The following is a 10,785-nucleotide window of genomic DNA, read 5'->3' as shown; positions in this document are numbered from 1 at the left end:
GAAGACCATGTTTCATGTTGTTCCGTTTTACGTTGTATTTGTTGTTTCGTGTGGTTTGGTTGGTTGTGGTTGTAATATATATAAAGCAAGCAATCTTAAGTCGACTCAAATAGATGGTAATAATATATAAAGCAAATTTCTTCGATCACTTGCATATCGAAACAAAATTTTTGAGATCTAGAACCATATCCAACTACAAATAGAAACTTAAAAACACAGCATTGGTCTGAAAGTAATACTGAAGATGTCAAGTCTTGATACAGGAAAACCACCGAAAGCAAGTCCCTTAGTCGAAAAGGCTGAAACCCATATCCTGCAAAAAAGAAAAAAACGATTTTAGTAGTTATTAAACAATCACAATAAAATTAGAACAGCCCAGCTTGCAAACAAAGCAAACTAGATATTATCAACAGCTGCATTTGACATAATATACTTACATCGTCTGATTCTTCCTTTTCTTCCACCTTCTCCTCCTCCTTCTGCTCGGCAGTGGCAGGAGCAGCAGCCCCACCACCACCGGCGGCTGCAGGTGCGGAATAAGCAACTGCACACCACCAGATGGAACAGATGCCAACTTCTCCCTTCCAGATGCGATTAGCTCGGTGATATCTTTTCCCTTGACTTCGGACAATAGCAACTCAATCTTGTCACTATCAGCCTCGGCTCCAACTGTAACCAAACAAATAATGAAGTTACATTTCAGAGTGCAAAACGTTGCTGTACAAATAATAATACACTTTTTTTAAATACTAGTACCAAGGGCAACCTAAGCATCTTCTCCGTGCAAACAGTACCTTGTCAAGTATAATTTACTACTAATGACACATCTCACATATGAAGGTATTTTCTAACTTTTCATCATCCCGGATAACATAATGACCGAATTCCAATGACAAAACCACTTCCATTTCAATACAGAAATTCAACCATGCGCATGGATATAGGTTGCAAGACTGATTATCAAAATTCCATCTCAAGTTAAAATTAATAAAAACTAATAGACGAAATGAGCATTACGCAACCGAAATCTCCACAATTTTGTTTTAACATATAAACTAAATGAATAACTCTTTCATCCAAAAGTGGATGGGTGCAGGACTAGAACCCTTGCCAATGGTGTAGGGGTTAAGAGTTCAAAACAAATTCAAGCTAAGAGGACTAACATGACTAGGAAACCTGTATATAAAAGACTACATATACTAATTATCAGCATCCGTATAACAAACCGAAAAAATCTATCAAACATAAATTTAAATAAACCAAGAAAAGCCCACAAACGGAAATCCCAATTTAACACAAACAATACAATGACAATAATAACAATTTTAACTTGAATCGCACGTTGTTGCAGCAACAAAGAATTTTTTTTAATATAAAAGTTACCTGATCCAAGAATGTCCTTCAAGTCAGCAGCTAGCTGAGGGGCTCGTCTTCCCTCCCAAAACAGCGAGCAAGTATGCAGCAACAACCTTCATCTCTGCCCATCCAAACATCACAAGGAATCAGACACACACACACATATAAACATACACATACACACACGCATATACATATGAGAATCGGAAGAGAAATTCAAAGATTTATGCACAAAAAAATCAGATTCAATTTTCTCTATGGTATTACGAAGATGGATGGAGGTATGTTGAGGAGAACTTACCATATTACGTATAGGGTGAACAAAGAGAGAGCTTCGTAGCAGAGCTTCAATGGCGGCCGGATAGGGAGATGCAGATCTGAACAATTGGGTAAACAAAGAACTTACCGTATTACGTATAGGGGCCTTTTATCCCTTACGAAAAGATAAATGTTTTTGAGGTTCGTGCACTCCTTCATCCTTGCTCCGAACAAGAAGAAGGAGTGCAAGACCGTTTCTGGTAGATAAGCCAAACTTAAAAGGGTCTTGCAATGGTTTTTTATTCTACTCTATATGTATCTACATACATACATGGGGCCTTTTATCCCTTTTATCCAAAGGAATCTCCCTTTTTTTTAGTAAATATAAGGGCTAGTTGTGGGATCCATTTTACGTTAAAATCCAACAATTATAGCTGTTTATTTTTAAGTCTTCATTCATAGAACATTTTTCTAAAAAATTAATTTAATTTGAAACTATTTACTCATTTGATTGTCATGATAAAATTTCAATATTTATTAGAATATAATGTTTGTCAAATTTTTCTAAACTCAATTTGATGTCTCAAACATTTCTTATTTGACTAATATTTTTTCAAGAATGATCTAAAATGTGCAGCTTGAAAAATAAACGATTTGAATCGTTAAAGTTCGATATGAAGTAGGCCCAACAATTAATCCCCATTTTTACACAAATATATATATATATATATTATTATTATTCCCTTTATGGTGCACTTAATCCTATTGATTTAGTCCATAAAAGGAAAAGAGAAAGAAAAAAAAAAAAAAAAATATATATATATATATATATATATATTAATCCTATTGATTTAGTCCATGGACTAAATCAATAGGATTAAGTGCACCATAAAAGGAAAAGAGAAAAAAAATATATATATATATATATAGAGTACATATAAACAGACCAAAAGTTACATTTTGTGACCAAATTGCTGGCAAGACAATGATCAGCAATGCATGTGTCAGTTGTAAGTTTTATTGTGTATCCAAAGATGCACGAAGACATGATAAAAAGAAAAAGAGAAAGAAGAATGATGATTACAAGATAACTACCCTCATCTTTATTTTCCCTCTCCCTACACTTCAAAACTTTATGTTCAAACTGTATAATTAATAAATGTTAATTAAAGCTTATAGATGAGCTAATTAAAAATATTTACTTTTGCACCTGAAGTTTCGAGTTTGAATTCTTCTTTTGCGGTATCACTTACATAAAAATAATAACAAATTTGCATGGCTAACCATCCCAAAGCAATTAACTTCTCCTTGCTCTTCCTTTTTAATTCATATTTAAACTTAATTTTTAATCCTTTCTTTATTGCTAATTCTTCCCTAATTCCTCATGTTTTCCACCCATATTTTCCCTCTTTGTCAGGCAACTACAAGCCTGCAGGGGCCATGAGAGCAACATGATAATAATTATATTAACTGCCCTTATGATATTGTTTTTAACTATAAGCTAAACATTAACCACTTAAACAGCTAGCTTGTATATATGGCATTGGCAGCATAAGCTGCTTTTAGCCGAAACCTCGAAGCTCCATTTACAGCTCGGAAGAACCCAGGAAAGTGAAAGTTGATCACACATGAATCATTTCAAGGCTGGAGTATATATAACCGGGTACACAGTGCCATCCCAGACTCCCATCTGTTCTTGGAGCGAAATGTCAAGGTGGCGTAGGTATAAGGTTAAGTCTCTCTCCCAAGCACTGGGAGCCAAATTATCCTGCATTTAATCAACAAATCTGGAATACAAGAGATTTTTCACGATACTCGAGAGTCGAGACACAAGATTAGTATATATATTTTTATTGTTTTGCAACTCTTCTCAACACTTATCTAATTATTTATCTATTTTTTCATCCAAATTCTATCCTAGAATTAAGAATAATATTTCAAATAGTCATTTATTACAAATCAATAAAACTTTTAAATTAAAACCCATCATTCACTTTTAACTAATAAAATTGTCCTTCTAGCAGAGCTATTCCCCATATTCTTCTTGAATTTCATATATTTAGTCATTCCAAATCCCAAACTTATTGAATAAAGAACAAATAAGGTTTGTAAAACTCTATTATTCTCTATAAAATATTTGTTTCTATTCTATCCTACATTACTTGAGTTTTAGGGTTTGTAAAATTTTTGGTAATTCTCTCCATTGATTTTAATAATTCTTTCAGTAGTATAGAATAGATGACATCATGCAATGGTTTAAAAATATGAAATTCGTCGAGAATAATTATGATTACTATAAATAGATAAAATTATGTATTCATATGTTAATTTTGACTACTTAATTATTTGGATATTTTTATGATGTTTTTGCATTCGTAATTTTGTAACCACTATTTGTTTTTTTGTTTTTCTATACTTGTGTGAGGCCCCTTCTCACAAGAAATCTTAGCTCCGCCACTGCACATACATGGAGGGATACTTAAAAAAAACTTTCCTCCACTCTTGTATTACCGTCCCATGTTTCGGGACGTAAACTAATCATTTAATCTGCAATTAGGTGCAATAATTTATCCGAAAACGAAACTTGAAAATTATGAAGTTTGAAGCAAACTTTTGCCTTTTCTTCGAAAATTTTGCGACGTGTGAAGATGTGGACACTTGATATGATATGAAACAGCATGTCCGCCAAAAAGTTGAAAACCCTAAACCATATCTTTCAGGGCCTAGCAGTTTCTCCCCTTGTTGTCTGTCTCGGTTCATTTTGCTTTGGTTTTTCTGACTTTAATTAATATTTTTCTTATTTTTTCAAATCCAAATGGGAACAATTGGTCAGGCACAATGTTTAGAGGATACATACAAGACAATAATTTCTTAACATGCAGCTGCAGAGAATGCAGTCTTGTTATTGTCATGAATCCAAAAGCAATTAAATTAATTATCCTTTTTTTTATGAGATTTAATTATTTTTCAGTTTAGTGATCATTTGGTTGATTTATTATATGTTACACATAACGAATTCTCAATAATTGATATTAATTTGTGCGAGATTTTGCAAATTTGGCTAAGTTAAGTTGACTTGAGGAGTGTACTCGCCTTCTACACCTAAATTTGATTCCTTTCCCCACAATTTCAATGATTTAATTGCAAAATATTATTTGTAAAAAAAATTATATTTACCCAAATGAAATATATATAATAATCCATCGACTGATGGGTATAATGCCATTTCGTATTGCAGATTTACCCAGATTTTATTCATGAATTAAAGCACAAGATGACCAAATGATGGGTGCTCATGTGATGGAATTATAATAGCAAAGTATAAGATCACGGAGAATCATCAAACCCATGATGCATATGCCAATGCCATTCCTTTTTTTTTTTTGTCCCAGCTAGTAGTACAATTCCAGCACCTCTTTTTTAAAGATTCAAAAGAATTGAAAAAGAAGAAAATTCCTAATTAGACTAAATTAATTGTCCTGACCCGTTTGCCAAGTCTAGTCATTTATGTGCTCCCATGTGGGTAGTAGTATTTAGTTTATCAGTTCAATAATTAGTTGATATGTGAGCAAACTTGAAAGGTTTAATATTTTTGGAATATATATATATATATATATATATATATATATATATATATATATAATTTAAATTCATGTTTTAGTCGTGTTCATAACTTCATATGATATTATATTATATATGATATTCACCGAAATGCCTCTCGAGTCTGAATACATGGTATTTGTATTTTTCAGCTCGTATTAATTAATAAATTCATATGTTCTCTCTCTAACATGTTCATCAGCTCATGCCATATTTCCTCTTTCGTAAATCGTTTTATTTTAGGGTTTAGACTGGCTCGTTATATCCATTCCTTTACACTATGTTTGGATGAGGGAAATATACTTAGAATTTGGATTAAAGTCCAAATTTATAAATTAACATGCACTAATTCTCTTGTTTGGATTCATAAATATAGAAATTTAGAATTTCCGCGTAGACAAAAAACTTGGAATTTTGGACCTCGAATTCCCAAGTTTAAATTTCATGTAAATAGATGTCATTTCCCAATTTTTATGATTGAGAGTTTAAAAATAACAAATTCCATATTCAATCCCATTATTTTTTAGGTTACCCAAACAAGAAAATTCACAAATTCTAGAAAATAAAATCTCATCATTTCAACTTCCATCATTTTAAAATTTCTTAGTAATCTTAAATTTCTTCATCCAAACATAATGTTATTGTTTTAATTAACGATTGCAAATAATCTTTTAAATCCGCAAGCCTTAATGGGGTGTATTCAATTGAAATTAGAGGTATTCAATCAGGATTTTCAGTGGTTCTCTAAAATTCAAGGTGTATTCAATTAGAATTTTAAGATAGTTTATTAAAATCCATAGAAATCCGGGTGTATTCAATTAGGATTTTAAAGAAGTTTATAACATTCTAGGAGTATTCAATTATAAATTGATTTTAAAGATTTTGAGAAAGTTGAGGAATTAGAGGGAATTGGAAAGATTTCGTAGTATATTTTAAGCATTCATGTCACAGCCCGTCCCAAATATATATTTATCGACGACGTGAATTGACGAAAATACCCTTGGACGTTAGTTGTGTAATATGGTTTAAGTGTAGTTTTGGGTCAATATTCTTAAATCCTACTTGTTTGGAATCAATTAGGATTAAGTCATGGTATTTTTGGTAGTTGACCAATCCTAGGCCACACACATACACACTCTCTCTCTTCTCTCTCTCGTACCCTCTCATCTCTCTCGGTTCACTCTCTCTCTTCCTTCTATGTACGGACGTCAACCAAAACCTTTGCCAACGTGACGGATCAAAGTGGAAAATGACACCATTGTGTTCGTGAAGCTCAGACAAACGCATCCATACCATTTACAGGTAAGAACTACTTCGAAATCACGTGAAAACCTTAACCCCGAATGAAGTACTGTTCGTTAAGGATTTTTTAGTGATTGCTTTGCCATTGACGAGGTTAACTCGAAATGATGTTAAGTTTGAGTGGGATAATAAATGTGAGCAAAGTTTACAGCAGCTGAAGTACTATCTCACTCATGCTCATGTTCTGGCGCTTCCAAATGATAGCAGTAATTATGAGGTTTATAGCAATGCTTCTTTGAATGGTTTGGGTTGTGTAGTGATGCAACATGGTAGGGTAATTGCTTATGCTTCGAAACAGTTGAAACCTCATGAGAAGAATTACCCTACACATGATTTGGAGTTAGCAGCTATCATTTTTACCTTGAAGATTTGGAGACATTATCTTTGTGATGAGAAATGTAAGATCTTCACATATCATAAGAGTCTTTAGTATCTGTTTACTCAGAGAGATCTTAATCTTCGACAACGAAGGTGGATTGAGTTACTTAGTGACTATGATTGCATGATTGAGTATCACCCTAGTTGTGCAAATGCAGTAGCAGACACACTTAGTAGAAGGACTCCAGCCAGACTTAATGTCATCTATGATTGTCATGTTCCGCTTCTAGCATATTTGAGGTCCACTGGAGTGGAGTTAGGAGTGGAAAATCGAGAAGAAGCTTCGCTTGCTAATTTTCAAGTTAGGCCAATTTTAGTTGATCGTGTACTTGAGACTCAGATGAATGATGAAGAGACTCAAGAAATAATTCAAGCAAGGAACCAAGGTAAAAAGAAAGATTTTAGGATTCGAGAATCTGATGGTATGCTTATGCAGGAAAGCAGAATGTATGTGCCGAATAATGCAGAGTTAAAGAAAGAAATTTTGGATGAAGCACATATTTCGGCATATGCGATGCATCCAGGAGGCACTAAGATGTATCATACCATTAGACCATTTTATTATTGGCCAGGTATGAAAAGAGAAATTGCCGAATATGTGAGTAGATGTGCCATTTGCCAATAGGTTAAAGCTGAAATGAAGAAGTCGTTTGGGTTGATGCAACCACTTCCCATTCCACAGTGGAAATGGGAAAATATTACTATGGATTTTGTGTACAAGCTTCCTTGCACACAGAGTGGTTATGACGACATTTGGGTGGTAGTTGATCGGCTTACTAAGTCAGCATATTTTATTCCAGTAAGGGAGAAGTATTCGTTACGCCGATTAGCTAAGTTGTTTATATCACAGATTGTGAAGTACCATGTTGTGCCAATTAATATTATCTCTGATCGGGATCCTAAATTTACTTCTAAGTTCTGGATAGCATTCCAGGAAGCTCTTGGTACGAGATTGCTTTATAATACGGCATATCACCCTCAGACAGATGGACAATCTGAGATGACCATTCAGACATTAGAGGATATGTTGAGATCTTCAGTGCTGCAGTTTTGAGATAGTAGGCATGATTGTTTGGATTTGATGGAGTTCGCCTACAACAACAGTTATCATTCGAGTATTGGTATGGCACCATTTGAGGCACTTTATGGGAAATCTTGTCGTACGCCTCTATGTTGGTCAGAGGTTGGCGAAAGAGTTTTAGTGGGCCCCGAGATTGTGGATGTGACTACTCAAAATATTCGGGTAATTAAGTCTAACTTGAAAACGGCTCAAGATCAACAAAAGAGCTTAGTAGACAAGCATGCCACTGATCGGAAGTATGATGTAAATGATTGGGTATTTCTGAAGCTATCACCTTGGAAAGGTGTTGTACGATTTGGAAAGAAAGGAAAGTTAAGTCCTAGGTACATTGGACCATATATGATTACCGAGCGAGTCGGTGAGGTTGCTTACAGGCTTGAGTTGCCTCCAGAGTTGTCCAAGGTGCACGATGTATTTCATGTTTCGATGCTTCGACATTATGTTTTAGATCCTTCACAAGTGATTCCTCCTCGACCCTTGGAAATCAATTCAGACTTGACTTATGATGAGGAACCAGTGACTTTTTTGGATTTGAAGGATAAGGAACTAAGGAACAAGACAGTACGTTTGGTGAAGGTGTTATAGAGAAATTATTCAATGGAAGAAGCTACTTGGGAGACAGAGGATTGGATGAGAGAGATGTATCCACGCTTGTTTTATGATTATTAATGGATGTATTTGTTATGTATAATTTCGACGATGAGATTTTATAAGGTGGGGAGATTGTCACAGCCCGTCCCAAATATATATTTATCGACGCCGTGAATTGACGAAAATACCCTTGGACGTTAGTTGTGTAATATGGTTTAAGTGTGGTTTTTGGTCAATATTCTTAAATCCTAATTGTTTGGAACCAATTAGGATTAAGTTATGGTATTTTTGGTAGTTGACCAATCTTAGGCCACACACACACACACACACTATCTCTATTCTTTCTCTCGTACCTTCTCATCTTTCTCGGTTCACTATCTCTCTTCCTTCTATGTACGGACGTCAATCAAAACCTTTGCAAACGTGACGGATCGAAGTGGAAAATGACACCATTGTGTTCGTGAAGCTCAGACGAACTCATCCATACCATTTACAGGTAAGAACTACTTCGAAATCACGTGAAAACCCTAACCCTGAATGAAGTACTGTTCATGCAAAAACATATGGCTTGTTTTTATGGAATTTGAAGCTTATAGGAAGCTTTGTGAGGTCCCTAGGAGGCTAGGGATAGGTCGTTTGAGGATTTTGGACGTCGAAAAGTAGAGATCGACAAGTTTTAAATTTGGCCGGAAAGTCGATGTGAGACTTATCCTGAGGGCGAGCGTATCCATGGGAGACTCGGGGGTTACGACCCGTTGACATACCAGTGAGTGGGCTTTTGTTTTCAGTATATATTTATATACTTGATATATTTCCCAGAAATGCATTTTTAAGGAAAGTATGCTTTGAAATAATATGCCAAATGCTTATATATTATGAATATGCATTTCATAGTTGCATATATATATATAAATGTGGTGCTGGGGAGGCACATGTAAGTTCAGGTAAGTTATGTTTGATTATGTGAATCATCGATGATATGTGATATGTGATTGAATAACGTTGAGCTCATAAAACTGCACCTAGGGTGATTGTGATTTAGCCAGAGATGTGAAGTACATGCCTGTTTATTTACGTCACCTCCTGCACTATATGCTCATATTGGATCCAACTTAAGTGCACAGTCTTGTCGTACAGACCTTATTTATGGTTTCGACTCGTAGGTGACTAGCGGTTTATCACCCGGCTATTATGAGAGAATAGAATTGAGCATAATTGTATTACACCCAATCTTGTCGTATAGACCTCTTTTTAATGGTTCCGACTTATGTGCAGTATATTGCCATATAGGTCATTGTAGTGACTCCGGCTAGATTGACTTTTAAGCTATGAATTCAGCCGTACAGACTACCATAGGGGTTCCGGCTAACATATCATATTTCTATGAAATCATTCTTACCTGGATTGTTTACTTTGTTATATTTTTGCATGGCATACATATGAATATGATTATGTGAAGCATGAATTGAATTGTTATGATTTCAGATATATATATTATGTATATGCTTATATCTTGATTTTGGGAAAAATTATACAATTTTTACAGCGAGGGGTTAGTATATTGATAAATGAAATGGTTTTGTAAGACATTTGTTTTTGCCCACTCACGTTTTCTGTTTTGTGCCCCTGGAGGTTTTAAGTAAGCTTGTTGTTGGTGGCTTGAGGACGTCTGCAGTTCTGACCTACCTAAATAATAGTAGGACATTTCTGGTATTGTATAACTAGTACTTGTCTTACTGGACTGCACCTAAACTTTATGCTTTGTTTAGGAGTGTTTACTGTTGTAACTAACTCCTATCACGTTCTGTTTAGTAGTGTACTCTAGTAAATTGGTTTTTAATTATTCGTATAATTCTTATCTATATTGCTTCCTCACTGTGCACATGGCTACGTCACTCTCACGTGATGGCCAACATGCCTTGATCTTGGTTGGGGTGTGTCAATTCACAAATCCCACCTCTTCCCATGAGATTTCGAGGGAATTGAATCAAAATTTGATATGGAATCTCTACAAATCAATTAAACTCCATAAAAATCCATGATTTTATAAATCCATAAAAATCTCTCAAATTCTCAATGAAATACAGCCCCCTTAATTTCGCCGGTCAACTGTAGCCTCTCATCATCTTTATTCAATTGAGAATTTGAGAGACTTTAATGGATTTATAAATCCATGGATTTTTATGGAGTTTAATTAATTTGTAGAGATTCCATATAAA

At 34.6% G+C, this 10,785-nt stretch overlaps 1 pseudogene; it reads right to left on the bottom strand.

The window, feature by feature from the left end:
- Positions 1-100: 100 nt before the first annotated feature.
- Positions 101-1,651, bottom strand: LOC126605218 (60S acidic ribosomal protein P2B-like; annotated as a pseudogene).
- Between the last annotated feature and the right edge of the window lie 9,134 nt (positions 1,652-10,785).

This window comes from Malus sylvestris, chromosome 15 (genome assembly GCF_916048215.2).
Source record: "Malus sylvestris chromosome 15, drMalSylv7.2, whole genome shotgun sequence".
In the NCBI taxonomy this organism is placed as follows: Eukaryota; Viridiplantae; Streptophyta; class Magnoliopsida; order Rosales; family Rosaceae; genus Malus; species Malus sylvestris.
Note: the sequence above shows the minus strand (reverse complement) of the source record. Positions and strands in the feature narration are given on the sequence as shown.